The following is a 15,895-nucleotide window of genomic DNA, read 5'->3' on the forward strand; positions in this document are numbered from 1 at the left end:
CGGAGACGGAGACGACACCGGTGCCATACAGGTATTGTAAGCATTTTGTGACTCTACGACCACCACAGATTAAAACCGAAGGCTCTTGTTTTAAATTAAAAAAAAAAGAATCAAGTATAAATTACTAATATGAAAAAATCATAGTCAGAATTGAGGTAATTCCTGTGAAGACATTTAGTTTTTCATTCTTTTCTCCTTGAGGACTTCTCAAGTGTCTTTCCAAAATGTGATGGCCACACAAATGGTTCCCAGCGGGTGTGATCTCTCTGTCCATGGGCCTTCCCAAAAGCTGCAGAGCCAATGTGTTGTTTTACAACACAAAATTCCAGACATTAAGTTTACCAATGAAGTCTCAGGAATCAGATGCTGAAGTCAAGTAAAGCTCCCAACTGTCCTTCCTAATTCACTGACCTCTCAGAAGAAAAGCATTCTTGTTCCCTCTGCACACTTTCTTAAAAATCCTTCAATTCAAAGACTTTCCATTGCATTAGTCATCTTCATTTCCTTTCAAGATATGCCTTGATCTCCTCTGGACCTAAGTGCACGTTTTACCTTTGCAATGAAGGTGTGTAGTAGGTGAGTCATATGGTAATAAAGTCCATGTTTGCAGTAAACAAACAACTTTTTCTTTAAATGTCTGTGCCATGGCAATGCTATACCACACACTAGTTTTTCACTAAATAATACATTCATAGAGATCACCGTGTGATCTAATATTTTGTAACATAACTTAGCAATGTTCTCTCTATTATAGAAATCAAGTTCTCACATGTGTATTCTGGTCTTTTTCTGTCATATCTGAGTACATCATCATGGGAATCCCAAGGAACATCAAACCTGGGCTTTTGAAACTGTTGCATGTGGCCAACTGGGAATCAAAACCACCCAGGAGACTACTGATACTTGACACACATCAATTCCCCTCCCTATTTTCATATAGTTTATGGGAAGAGGTCACCATTGCTGACCATGTCTCATTATCCAACGTGCTACTAAATAGAACAGTTGGGGTAAAGGAGGTCACCCACAAAGCATAAACACCCATCTCAGATAAACATGTATGGTTCATTGAATCTAAACATCAATGAATTTCAGGACACAATTAAATGTCGAAACCTAAGGATAATAGATAGTGAAGAGAATTAAGATTTCTAGTTCATAGGTCCAGTAAACACCTTCAACAAATCATAGCAGAAAACTTCCATAAGGTAAAGAAAGAAAAGACCATAAAGGTACAACAAGCTTACAGAACATCAAATTAATTATACCAGAAAGAATTCCTCCATTCACACAATAATTAAAACACTAAATGCACAGATCAAAGAAAGAACATTAAAAGGGGTAAGGTATTGAAGAGCTAAATTTCAAAAATTCAGTCACAAACAAAGTGCTGACATGCCTGAGAGAATTTGAGATAGGGTTCACCGACCCGGCTATCAGCCCCCAAGGAAACTGGCCATCTGGAGCCACCCCCTCCCCTTCCTTCACTCCCTGAGGATGAGTTATCCCCCTGCTGAGTGAGATGAGTCACCCTACCCACATTGCTGAGATGCTAGATTACACGTATTCTTTGCTGATGTAACTCCGCACTAAAAGTAACTGTGCACCATTTGAATCAGCCAATCATGTGTAACAGCGCGAAATACCCTGGCTTTCCCTATATAAACCCCTGCCTTTAGAGGCTCGAGGTCGGCTCCGTGAGATACGTGTCGGCCCGAGATCTTGTTAATAAAGCTACCTCTTCTTGTTACATCAAGATCGGCTATGCGTGTTTCCTGGGGCAAGCCATAAGGAGACTGGAGCGAGAGTCTCCCCAAATTTGGGGTTCTTTCAGTATAAACATCCAGTAACAAAAAAAATTCAGACGTATCTGAATTACACCAGACTTCTCAACAGAGACTCTAAAGGTCAGAAAATCTTGGGCAGATGTAATGCAGACCCAGGCTCCTATATCCAGCATAATCCTCAATCACCATAAATGGAGAAACCAAGATATTTCTTGTCAAAACAAATTTAATGAATAATTTTTTTTTTTCCGGAGCGGAGGACCGAGCCCAGGGCCTTGAGCTTGCCAGGTAAGCATTCTACCACTGAGCTAAATCCCCAACCCTACAAAACCAAATATAAACAATACTTTTCTCTAAGAAAGCACAAAAGAGGATAATAGGAGGAAAACTCCAAGACAATAAACTAAACTATACCCAAGAAAAACCAAGAAATTAATCATCTCTCAATAATTTCAAAAAAGAGAAGCACACAAACATAATTTCACCTACAACCAGAAAAAGAAGAGAATGTAGCAATCATTGGCTTTAATATCTGACCAGATCCTCTTTCCCTAATCCCCAAGCTTCTAGGGGCCAAACTGCCAGCCAAAGTGTATGCAAGGATGCTCTACGGTTCAAGGTGAGGCCTATTGCCCCACCAAATGCAGATCCTAGAGGTGTGAGGTGGGGATGGATATGTGTGGGTACAGGAGCACTGTCACATAGGCAAAGCTGAGCAGAAATGGAATGTAAGGTTTGATGAACGGAGTGTGGAAAGTAGGACAATATTTGAAATGTAAATAAATAAAATAACTAATTAATAAAAAATAGCCAAAAATAAAATAACAAGTAAAAAGGTAAATGAAAATTAAACCAAACCAAACAAACAAACAAACAAAAACTCCTGTAGTGGATTGGCCTAATGCTGCTTGTATTTTAATGCTAATTTGTAGAACTCAAGACTGGTTAACCCCAAATAACTGACCCTGCTCCCAGTTAACTGTGATTATAAAGAAGCCAACAGCCAACAGCTGCACAGCAGAGAGATGGGGGAGGTGAGCTTTGAGGGCTTTGCTAGAGAGGATCATGAGGAGGGAAGGAGGAGGAAGAAGCTGCCATAGTATAAAGGAAGAACATGTGTGATGGAGAGGAAGAGGACAGCAGCCATGGTTAAGGGAGAGGAGAGCCTGGTCCTGAGGGCTGTCCAAGGGGAACAAAAACAGTCAAGATGCTACACAGTCAGTAAGAGCAGCTCTCAGGCGAGCAGAGATCAGCAGAGACCCCAGACCAACAAGCTACTCAAGCATAACTCTATCCAAACTCCCTCTCAATATCCCGGGTCCTCCATGGGCCTGGCCTCAGCATGTGTCCTGCGTCAGCACATGTGTCTGTCTCAGCTGACATCACTCTGCCCATCAGCCCGAGCCCAAGGAAACAGCGAGAAACCACACAGCCCACCAGAAGGGTTTTTGCTGTGGTTCTATGAAGTCCCAACAAATGCAGCTCAACTACAGAATGCAAGGCAGACCAATGCATGTGTGTCCTTAGTGCAGAACCCTTCATCACGTGTCCTTTCACATGCGTGCTTTAGCAGAACATCCTTTTACCTGCATCTGCCTCAGTGAAACATTCCTTCACACATCTGCCTTAGCCTTTCACCTGTGTCCACTTCAGGGAACCACTCCTTCAGGTGTAGAATTTCTCTAGATTAGCAAACCGCATACAGAACATTCAGAACAAAACAAGGTGTGTGGTCAGCATGTCCTTGAGCCAAGTCCCTTCTCCTCCTAAGTGACAGCAGGCGTGTTACAGCAACAATATGAAATGGCTGGCAGGCATGGAACAAAATGGCAAAGCTATTCTGGGGGATGTCACACCGTACCAGCCAGCAGCTCAACTGAATTTTTAAGTTTTGATGGTACAAGTGAATATACTTGACCTTCAAACGCTGAGAGAGCCCATTATAATATGAACTATATAAACTAGGCCAAGACCGCCTCTAGGGCAAAGGCCCTCAGCCTGGGGGTCGTGACCCACACGGGGTCTCCTATCAGATAGTTTACACTACAATAAAGATTCATTACAGTAGCAAATTTACAGTTGTGAAGTATCGACAAAATAATTTTGTAGTTGGGGTCACCACAGCATGAGGAACTGTTCTAAAGGGTTGAGGCCATAGGAAGGTTGAGAAACACTGCTCTAGGAAATTATGTTTTCTTTCTCTTTCATATTTTTCAGACAGAATCTCAAACTGTAGCTGAGATTGGCTTGGCTTGGAACACGTGTGCAGTTCATGCTGGCATCAGACTTATGGCAATTCTCCTGCTTCAGCCTCCTACTCAGGAGCCTACCAGGGCGAGATCACAACCACGGGTAATGTGATTGCTGTTCTTGGTTGTCAACTTGAGTGTACCTGGAATTAACTAATGCCAAATGGCTTGACGCCCTGTGAGGGGGATCTCTCTCTCTCTCTCTCTCTCTCTCTCTCTCTCTCTCTCTCCTTCCTTCTTTCTGTTTTCCTCTCTTTAACCCCCTCCTCTTGGTCCTCCTCCTCTTCTTTGTTTTTTTTGAGACAGGGTTTCCCTGTGTAGCTCTGGCTGTCCTGGAATTCATTTTGTAGACCAGGCTGGCCTTGAACTCAGTGATCCACCTGCCTCTGCCTCCTGGATGCTGAGGTTAAAGGCATTAGCACCATTGGATTTTTTTTTCTTAATTAAATTTTCTGAAGCAAGAAGACCTACTTGTAATCCAAATCTTGGAGATCAGAAGATAAATCTTCAATTCAGATCTTTTGAGATGGAAAGGCCCACCTCTAATCTGGACCACACCTTCTTTTTTCTTTTTATTTTTTTCATCTTTATTAACTTGAGTATTTCTTATTTACATTTCGATTGTTATTCCCCTTCCCGATTTCCAGGCCAACATCCCTCAACCCTTTCCCCTCCCCTTCTATTTGGGTGTTACCCTTCCCATCCTTCCCCCATTAGCGACCTCCCCCCAACAATCATGTTCACTGGGGGTTCAGTCTTGGCAGGACCAAGGGTTTCCCCTTCTGCTGGTGCTCTTACTAGGCTATTCATTGCTATGTATGCAGTTGGAGTCCAGGGTCAGTCCATGTATAGTCTTTGGGTAGTGGCTTTGGTTGGAATTGTTGTTCATATGGGGTCTTAACCCCCTTCAAGCTCTTCCAGTCCTTTCTCTGATTACTTCAACGGGGGCCCCGTTCTCAGTTCAGTGGTTTAATGATGGCATTCAGCTACGTATTTGCCATATTCTGGCTGTGTCTCTCAGGAGAGATCTACATCCAGTTCCTGTCGGCTTGCACTTCTTTGCTTCATCCATCTTATCTAATATCTGTATAGGTATGGGCCACATGTGGGGCAGGCTCTGAATGGGTGTTCCTTCTGCCTCTGTTCTAAACTTTGCCTCCCTATTCCCTGCCAAGGGTATTCTTATTCCCCTTTTAAAGAAGGAGTGAAGCATCTGCATTTTGGTCATCCTTCTTGATTTCCATGTGTTCTGTGCATCTAGGGTAATTCGAGCATTTGGGCTAATATCCACTTATCAATGAGTGCATACCATGTGTGTTTTTCTGTGATTGGGTTACCTCACTCAGGATGATATTTTCCAGTTCCATCCATTAGCCTATGAATTTCATAAAGTCATTGTTTTTGATAGCTGAATAATATTCTATTGTGTAGATGTACCACATTTTCTGTATCCATTCCTCTGTTGAAGGGTATCTGGGTTCTTTCCAGCTTCTGGCTAAATAAGGCTGCTATGAACATAGTGGAGCATGTGTCTTTGTTATATGTTGGGACATCTTTTGGGTATATGCCCAAGAGAGGTATAGCTGGATCCTCAGGTAGTTCAATGTCCAATTTTCTGAGGAATCTCTAGACTGATTTCCAGAATGGTTGTACCAGTCTGCAATCCCACCAACAATGGAGGAGTGTTCCTCTTTCTCTACATCCTGGCCAGCATTTGCTGTCACCTGAGTTTTTGATCTTAGCCATTCTGACTGGTGTGAGGTGAAATCTAAGGGTTGTTTTGATTTGCATTTCCCTTGTGTCTAATGATGTTGAGCATTTCTTTCGGTGTTTCTCAGCCATTCGGCATTCCTCAGCTGTGAATTCTTTGTTTAGCTCTGAGCCCCATTTTTTAAATAGTGTTATTTGTCTCCCTGAGGTCTAACTTCTTGAGTTCTTTGTATATTTTGGATGTAAGCCCTCTATCTGTTGTAGGATTGGTAAAGATCTTTACCCAATCTGTTGGTTGTTGTTTGGACCACACCTTCTGCTGGCAGCTCATATCAAGGACATGGAAGAAGGAAGTTTGCTATATTAATTTGCCTACTTCTTCAGGATTCCTGCATGTACTGAAGAGCAGCTGAAATATCCAGCCTTATGGGGTCCAGGAGTTGCCCCATAAACCACACAAACTCTGACCTCACTTAGAGAGGGATGGTTTTTTGAATGCCCACCCTAAGACTGATCATCAGAGACGTAGCTGAGAATTTGTCAGGCTACGACCCTGGACATTTTTCTATGTCAGTTTATAAAGCCTAAATCTGTGAGCTCATAGGCAGGTGCTGGAAGGGCTGTCTGGTTGTCAGCCCTGACTCAAGCCATTTTAGACAACAAAGGTTCATACTGACTTTTTATCTGTTTAAAGATTTATTTATTTATATATAAGTACACTGTAGCTGTCTGCAGACACACCAGAAGAGGGCATCAGGTCTCATTACAGATGGTTGTGAGCCACCATGTGGTTGCTGGGATTTGAACTCAGGACCTCTGGAAGAGAAGTCAGTGCTCTTAACCATGGAGTCATGTCTGCAGCCCTCATATGGACCTTTAATTTTATTGGTCCTACATGAAGCTTATAATTATGAAATTTAAGATTAAGAATATTAATAAAAAATAATGCTTATGCCAATATTACTCTGGGACTGGTATGCCAACTCCATTCAGGCTGTGTAAGGTCATCTCTTTTCCTTTTTAATTTTATAATTTGTCATTTCAGGGTATGGTGAACTCTTTCAACAAACGCTTGTCCTTGTGGATGGTATTCTATACCAGTAATATGTACAATATGATATCATTGACAAAATGGTTTTTATTTTTGCTCTGATTGGTATTTTATTTCTCCTTTACAAATTCCACATAATAGAAAAAGGCTTTTTGATAACATTGTTAACTTTGCTGGAAATGATCATATAATCATTTGAAACAGCACAAATGTGCACATACAGGACTGAGGTTTCTGCAGCCTGTAAACACCTCTGTGGGTTTAACAAGGAAAAAAAGCAATTAACTGACAATTCAACTATAACTCTTAGAAAAACACCGGTTTCCTTACCAAGCACGAGTGTCCTGTACAGGGACCTATCATCCCAGATGGCAATGAGTTCAAGCCTAGGGCAGCCAGGAGCAGCTCCCCACACCAGCTCAGAAGACCCTCCCCACCTAGCACTTCTTCCAAGTGCTCCTTAACCTCATCACAGGTGACAGCAGTCTCCCCAAGAGAGGACCGAGCAGCAGACACAGTGGTGGTGGTTCCCGAGTGTTGTGTGCGGCATTTCATATCCAGCGTCTCAGGAACGTGTCCATGCAAGCATGCGTACCATTCTTTAGACTGCTCCCCTAATTTCTTGAGTGAGGGGACCAGGCCTTCCTAATTCACTTTAGGTGCCTGGAATAACAAAGTATTTCACCAGAAGGGGTGTAAGCAGTGCTATCTGATAAGAATACGAAGAAGGAAAAAGCAGATATCTTAAAGAAAACGTGTGTTCTACTCACACTAAAATATCAGACCAATGCACAATATACTGCAAAACTGTAACACAATACGGCCAAACACAATGTTCAAATATTGAACTGTTCAAGCATGTGAAGATCATCTTCTGAAAGACAAACTGGGTTCTTATTTTGTAGCTACCTTTGTGTAACTTCAACTGCTGTCCCTCAACAAGGTCTGACACTGTCTTGGTACTTGTTAGGAAGTTAGATGAGACAATTTAAGCTCAACAGTCAACTCCCGGGATCTCCCAGCGCTCATTTTCAGCATTCGTCCGAGGACTGGGCATCATCTTCATCCCTCACTTCTCGGTATCTCCCTGAAGACTCCCCTTCTGGATTGTAGCTCTGCATTGTAATATTCAGTCTCTCAGCTAGTTTCTGTGCTGCGAGCTTTGCCCGCATCTTCTCATAATTCTGCTTCTGCTCTTTCTGCAAAGCCAGTGACTCTTCTATGGAGAGCAGCTGTGCAGGCAGGGGGTGGAGCAGAAGAAGGCGAGCTGCTGTGACATCATCAAGATGCTGCCTAGCCCTGCGTCTCTGCTCTTCTGAGGAAGCAGGAGACTGAGCCCTCTGACAATGACTTGTTGAGTCACTCTGTTGTGTGGGTAACACATTTGTCTTAAACTTATGAGGAGGGGGCACTGGGTTTCTAGCTCGCATTTCTAGCACTGTCATGTAATGAGGCTTCTTAGGAGTCTCACTCTGCAGTTCTGGAAAGTTCTCAGTGCTGGTGTTTTCTTCTGAGGGTTCAGTCTGGTCTGCAGTTGTGATCTTTTGCAATTTAGTGATAAACAGACTGTCGACGCTGCTGGAAACCTCTTCCGCTTGACTTGAATGCTGGGGGAGATGTTCATTAACTTCAGATGGGGGAGCCTGGGCTGTGATGCTGACAGAGGGGCTGGTACTCACTGTGCAGCCAGTCTCCAAAGTCTCTTCATTGCCTTTGTGAGTGAGCTGTTTGGTCCCTGTGTTTCTGAGGTTGTTTTAGATGATTCAATGTCTACTGACGAACATTCAGAACTAATGATGAAGTATCAAGCATCAGGTCAGAATTCTGGGCCTTGTCTATGTCGGTGTCAACTCTTGTGGTTGCTTTATTCCTTAGCTTACAGTCAACACTAACAGGATGAAGTAGTTCAGTTCTCCCTCTGACCTCTTCACTTTCTGAAATGGCAGCTCTCAGTTTGGCAGTGGTGTCTGAGATCTTTTTACCTTTGTAGGGCAATTTGCAAATGAATTTTTCTTTGCGCAAAAGTCTCTCCTGGCGCCTCAACCTCTCCCGCAGCTCTGCCAAACTCTGCTGCCCCACGTCCTCAGGAACTGGGGGCTCGAAGCCGCGGGGCAGGGAGCACATTGTGCATGGGCTGAGGCTGGCCCCGCAGGCAGGGTTCCCCAGCAGGGCCCATGGAGGTCGCAGGCTCCAGGGCAGCGGCAACTCTGGAGCATGTGCAGGAGTCGCCATTTTCCCAGAAGAGCCGACAAAATTGTTTAAATTTATAAGAAATATATGTTGGTCCATAATCAGTTTTAATTTTAGAAGGCGGTCCCATAACAGCAGAAGTTTCCAATAGATGCTGTATAACATGAACAGTGCGTACTCCTGGCAATGGTGTAGCCCACACAAATTTTGAAACATTATCTATGCTTACATGTATATATGAAAGGCGACCAAACTCAGAAATATGGGTTCCATCCATCTGCCACGATGTATTAGGTTGCATTCTTCTGGGATTAATTTCAGATGGAATACATTTTATAAGTGAAGGCTCACAAATACCACAATTAGCAATAATTTGTTTGGCTTCAGAATAGGGAACCTTATATTTAATATGCAAATATCCTGTATTGGCATGATTATGACTGCTTTCTTCTGGGGTAGCAAATGCCACTAATTGATCTACCATATGATTGCCATGTGTTAAAGATCCTGGCAATCTTGGATGTGATCTAATATGTGTAATAAATATTCTAGAGTTTCAGAATAACAATAGTCCTGTAATATGTGAGAATAACATTTAATATAGGCTTAGATGTAGAAACAACAGCAGTTGCAATATTCTGTACTACTCCTACAACATAAGCTGACTCGGCTTTAATATTTTTACATCATGAGTAAAATCCTGCAATACATTAATTACTTCTAATACTTCATTTTGTTGAACTGACCCAAAAGAAGATTCTTGTCCCCAAAATTTATCTTTGGTCCAAAAGCCATCTGTCTTAGATCTTTGGTCTTGGAGCCATCTGTAAACACAGGAAAGGCAGATGGTAATGGGTCAACAGAAATTAGTGTATTCATCACATTTTTTTTTTGTTTTCTTAAGCAATCCCAGAATTTACTATGGGGAAAATGAAATTCAGTATTTCTAGTGTAAGAAATCATGGCTAATTGAAAAACTTCAGACGTCTGCATTAAATATTCCACTTTATTTTTGCTTAATGAGAAAACAAAATCAGCACAATCATATCCCCACAGTGTAACAGGTCTTTGTATGCCTTGCTGAATAATTAAAGAAATTTGTTCCTCATATGTTGTTAATGTTTTGTTAAAGTTAAATTTAATATATATCCATTCTAAAGGCAACTCATCTTGAGCTAAAGTGCCTATAGGATATTCAAGAGTATTTCAATGTATAATTTAATAACTCTATCTGGATCAATACGTGCCAAAAATGCATCTTTCCATTTTCAGAGAAGATATACTTACATGCCTTCATATAAGCATTAATATCCCCAGTCTCCTTTATAGTTAATTATGCTCTCCTATACTCTTCATTAGCATTTTCAAAAGCAAGCATTTGCAGCAGTTGTCCTCCAGCTTCCTCTCCTACCATCGTTCTTTCCAATGTTAATTTTAATATACATAAAAACTTAATATATGGTTCATAGAAAGTTACTGCCTTTTTCAACCAACCACTATCATCCTTTATAATAAGTTGGTTGGGCCACACCTTGAACCGATGATAGACATTGTCCCAGGATAGACATTCTTTATCAGCAGGTCTCAGGGTAGAACTGGATATGTGACCCTGTGCTATAGCACTGTCCAGAGTGGTAAATGCAGCTTCTGAAGAGGAATGCAGGCCTGGCCTCTAGACCTCCACCTTCCAGGCCTGTCTGGAGAGTCTGATGCCCTGGCAAAAGAGATTCCTTCTCTCCAGAGGAGCACTGCAGTCAAATGACATCTCAGTGATGAAAACTATCAGTCCCCAAAGGCATGCCACTGAGCAGAGATAGCCTCAGTCATGCACCTCTGCCCATCCCCAGTCCCTCGTTTCAATAACTCAACCCTTTCATGAACTAGATGGCAATACTTGAGGCAGGATGATCAGTAGTTTACTGGCCAATCTGGGCTCTATGAGACGCTCTCCCTGAAATCAGAGCCAGCAGGAAATTCAGTATGAAAGCTCTTTGTAGACAAGCTCAACAACCCAGTTCAGAGCCTGGGACCCCATGCGGTAGGATAAAGTGACTCCCATGCTTTCTGCTCTACCTTCAACACTCATGCTTTGGAATGCACACCCCTACAATGAGATCAATACACATGGAATAAAAATTAAACATAAAAATTAATGAAGACAATGCAGACAATGTTTTAAAGGATCGTGGGAGTCCTCACTCTGCACTTCCCTTTCCTTTGCCTTGGGAACATCACCTGCACCAGAGGCTGAGACTTCCTGCAAGAGAGAGAGGAGAGATGCACTGTTCATTCCGCTGGAGCTGTGCAAAGACCAGAGCCACCTGTCTTTTCCTGATAGTGGGAGCTGGGCCCAAGTGTGGGCTGCTCCTACTAGAGGAACCACAAGAAGAGGACCACCTTCCTCAAACCTTCCTGGAAGTCAGAGTACGGGCTATGGACTTCCGTCAATCCTCAGAGGACTCTCTTTCAGCGATGGCTCAGAGCCTCTTAGGACAGAGAGGGACCAGAGCTTCTCCCCAAAGCAAGATCCCTGTCTTATCTGACAGGTATGTGGGCTTAGGGATGGGACAGAGGATGTGACAAGGTTACATGTAGCACAGGGGCTAGGTTAATAAAGAAGTCAAAGAGGAAAGAAACCTGGAAGATTCCTCATCTGTTCTTTTTTGCTCTATTCGTAGGGATGAGGTGGCAGTGTGGGGTAGAGGACTAGGACACAGCACAGCCTTCTCTGCTCATGGTTAGCTTTCTAGGCTGCCTGGTCACTGTGACCAGCATCTTTTCAACTGTGCCACTCTACTACCAAGGCTGACACAACTGGTGGAACATGTAGCAATAGGACTGTACTGACTTAGCGACATTTGGAATCACACAATGATCATGTGTCACAGATGGGTTTCTTTTTTTAGAAAAGGATTAAAACAAAAACTATTTATTTTGTCCATATGAGTGAGTACACTGTCCCTGTTTTCAGACACAACAGTAGAGGGTAGTAGATGAGATTAGAAATGGTTATAAGACACAGTGTGGTTGCTGGGGATTGAACTCAGATCCTCTGGAAGAGCAGTCAGTGGTCTTAACCACTGAGCCATCCCTCCAGCCCCAGTATATTGTATTTTCAATATTGTTTGTTTTTATTTCTTTTCTCACCTATGTCTGTATGGTGTTTCTGTGAGTACAGGTACTGATGTGCCTGTGTAAAGGTCAGGGACAACCTGAGCACAGGTCCTCACCTTCTACCTCTCGTCCATGGCTGTGTATGCTAGGCTAGCCCTTCCCCTAATCCTAGAGACTGTCCACTTTAGGCTCCTATCTCCCTGTGGGAAGGGCTGGATGACAGACTCTACTGCATCCAGGTTCATGTGGCTTCTAGGGACCTAAACTGTTGTTGGGTTTGTTCAGATGAAAATAAACACCATTTCACAGCCCTGGCTGGGCAAGGCAGCGCACGGGTCTTTGCTGCTCTTGCAGAAGACTTGAGTTCAGTCTCCAGCACCCGGGTCAGGTGGCTCACAACCACCTGAGACTCCAGGTCCAGGGACTTCCAAGCTCTTCTGGATCAACCTACATGGCAAAAGCAGGGCTGGGAGCTGGAGGCTTCTGGTGTTGGCTTCTCCCTGCAGTAGGGGGCAAATCATGGGCATGTGAGGTAACATGGAACCCTGTAATTCTATAAAGTGCAGAAGCTCCTGATGTCCCTCATGGTGCCCCAGAGCCTGCTCACCACACATGGAGGCTTCAGTAACATGGCCTTGTCCTGACCTGTGTGCACTCTGCATCCTCACTCTCTACCCCCTGCTTTTCGGCGTTGGAAGTCTCAGGTGTAGGAGGCGCCTACCATAGGCCTCTTCTGTCAGCATTTCAGCATTTTACATTTTATGTAGTTTGTGGTGTTCCTGTGCCATGATATGCACATGGAGAGCAGAGGACACAATGTGGACTCAGTTCTCTGCTTTCATCCATGATCAAACTGAGGCCATGAGGCTGGGTGGCAGAGCCTTTACCTGCTGATCTGTACCCACTTGACCTTCACCAGGCATCCTTTGCTGTACACAGATATATCAGCCTGTGACCCTCATCCTCCAGACTCTTATGAAGCAAACCCCATAGGTGTGGAGCTCTCATGTTAGCCAGGGCTAAAGGGGAAGGCAGCAAGCCCTTCAGGAACTCTAGAAAAATGTCTATACTGGGACTAAACTCGTGCTGCCATGTAGGGCTACATTTTTCCTTTAAAACAGAAGGATGTGTGGTGGTGGTGGCACAGGCCTTTGATCCTAACACTTGGGAGGCAGAGGCAGACAGATCTCTGTGAATTCTAGGCCAGCTCCCTCTACAGAGCTAGTTCCAGGTCAGCTACACAAAAAACCCCTGTTTCCAAGAGTAAAACAAAGAAAGAGAAAGAAGGAAAGAAAGAAAGAAAGAAAGAAAGAAAGAAAGAAAGAAAGAAAGAAAGAAAGAATGAAATTATATTTTGTATACAATGAGATGCCTGCCTGTCTATGCCTGAACCATCATGGTAACTATGACTCTTGTCACATCTTCATTAATTCAAATACTGAAGGCTAAATGGGTAAATCTTAATGACAATACAATGAGGGGGTGGTGCTGAAGAGAATGTTGGTTTAGTGGCTAAGAGCAGAAGACCAGGGTTCAGTTCCCAGTGCCCACATGGTGGCTCCTATTAGGCTGTAATTTCAGTTCTAGGGAATCAGTCTGGACTTCACGGGCACCACACATACCACATTGTGCACAAGCATTTATTAGGTGAAACACTCAGGCCCATAAAAGTAAGTAAATAAAATATATGCTTAACAGACACTGTGATTCAGGAAGTTCTTAGTGACTTTGGTTATCATTTCTCTCTCCTGGAGACCTGTCTTCCTCATGGCTCAGCCTCCCTGGCTTCTAGGACATTCCCTAGCTCTGTGGAGCATGAAGTACTCAACACCATAAGCCAATAAGCCAAGCATTGCAAAGCCATCTGCACCTTCACTGCTACACCTTCTCCATGGCTGTGTCTAAAGGGAGAGACTTGGAATCCCACAGATGCAAGGCCAAACCTGTTGGGCTATGTGAGCCCAGCCACCCAATAGTCAGATCTATTCCTGCCCTTGGCTATGGCATGAGGCTCTTAAGACAAATTAATCTGAAGGATTTCAACAGCTATGCTGTTAGACCTCTCATTGCTCTGCCCGACCTCCAAGCTCCATTTTACTGGCTCAAATTCACACCCGAACTCCTCTCCTGCCTCAGCCACCATCAGCTCTTCTACTCCTCTCCACCTGTGCTCTGAATAATCCACACTAAGGTAGACGTTAACCTCTTGTGGACCTCCAGACATATGCTTGTGATTAATCTTCATTGACTGTTTTGTATGGGTAGGCGGGTTCTTCTAGTCTCATGCAGAACACTGCTCACACATTTTGGATCTTACAACACCCTCTTGATTGAGAATCCTGACTAATGACTGACTGAACCTTCCATGCCTGAAGTCACCCTCTGTCTCCCAGTCCAAGATGAGAATCCCCACCCTAACCCCATAGTGTCCAGTTTCTTCTCAGAAGCTAGGCTCTGTACTACCCAATATCATTTGGATCTTGGCCTCTAATTCTCTGTTAAATCGTTCCTCTCTTCTTTAAAACAAATTCATTTTGTTGTTTGTTTTTTGAGACAGGGTTTCTCTGTTTGGCCCTGGCTATTCTGACATGCTCTCTGTAGATCAGACTTGTCAGGAAGCCAGATATCTGCCTGCCTCGGCCTCTTAAGCACTGGGATTACTGGATTGTGCCAGCATGTTTAATTAAAAATTAATTAGTGGCAGTGCATGTTGGCACATGCCTTTAATTCCATGGGTTGGGAGGTAGAGGCATTGTGAGTTCCAGGACAGCCAGGGCTATAAATTAACACCTTGTCTCAAAGAAAACAAGCCAAAAATGAAACAAAAATGTTGCAATATGGTCTTAGGAATGTAACTGAGTCTGTTCTTGAACTCTGAATCCTCCCACTTTCACTCAGGTGCTAATCAGCAGGCTTCTGTCTTGACTTTCACTGTGCACTCAGGGCTGCCAGGACTGTTACCTCTCCCAGTGTAACTCCTGACTCTCTCATCAGCATCATCACAAAACTCCTGCTAAGAATTAAGGAAACCTGAATTCTAAGGAACAGTCGGAGCTCCAGTATTTCCAAAGCTCACTCTAATACAGATGGATCCTATGCTGCAGTAAAATGGTCACAGCTGGAGGTCTTAATTCCAGGACTTGGGACAGAGGGGTTGGAGGATCTTGAATTCAAGGTTATTTTTATGTTACATTGTTGCTCAAAGCGAGTTGGGCTGCTACAAGATACCCTGTCTCAAAACTATACCAAACACAGCTAAAATGAAACAGAGGAGTTTGAGTGGGCACAGATGGGAAAGCTCTGCACTAATTATGGCTAAGCCACCTGCTGCCAGCACCAAAGTCCATGCACAGCCCCAATTCTGAGCTGTGTCTGGGACCCCACTTAGGAGCACGCACCAAAGTAGCTCAGATCCAGGGCTTTTGGTCTAAGAGGAATTCAGGCAGTCACTCTTTGGATGCCAGTTCTCCAGCTCAACTGCCTGTCAGCCCAGGATCTGGTCTTAGTCATGGCTTGGCATCCCTAAATTCCTCCCAGCTGTGCTCTGAACTCACCCTGTGCCCCGTTCTGATGAATCTGCCATTCTCCATGGGAGTAGCCTCAAGAAGTCCCTCACATCTGAAGCACCACTCTGAGTGCACTAAATACTGCAGGGGAGGGGCGTGGCCAGCAGAGCACCCACCCCTTTCAGCTGTAGAACATTTAGCTCTAGAGTGAGCACTGCTGTGCATTGTGGAACTTAAGCAGTATCCCAGGCTTGGCCTGGGAAGAGCCGTTGACACCCACACTTTCTG

The 15,895-nt window shown here is 43.8% G+C and overlaps 1 pseudogene; it reads right to left on the reverse strand.

Annotated features, from left to right (window-relative positions):
• Positions 1–7,781: 7,781 nt before the first annotated feature.
• Positions 7,782–8,994, reverse strand: LOC147999332 (DNA-directed RNA polymerase II subunit GRINL1A pseudogene; annotated as a pseudogene).
• Between the last annotated feature and the right edge of the window lie 6,901 nt (positions 8,995–15,895).

This window comes from Rattus norvegicus, chromosome 19 (assembly GCF_021556685.1).
Source record: "Rattus norvegicus strain SHRSP/BbbUtx chromosome 19, alternate assembly SHRSP_T2T, whole genome shotgun sequence".
Taxonomy (NCBI): domain Eukaryota; kingdom Metazoa; phylum Chordata; class Mammalia; order Rodentia; family Muridae; genus Rattus; species Rattus norvegicus.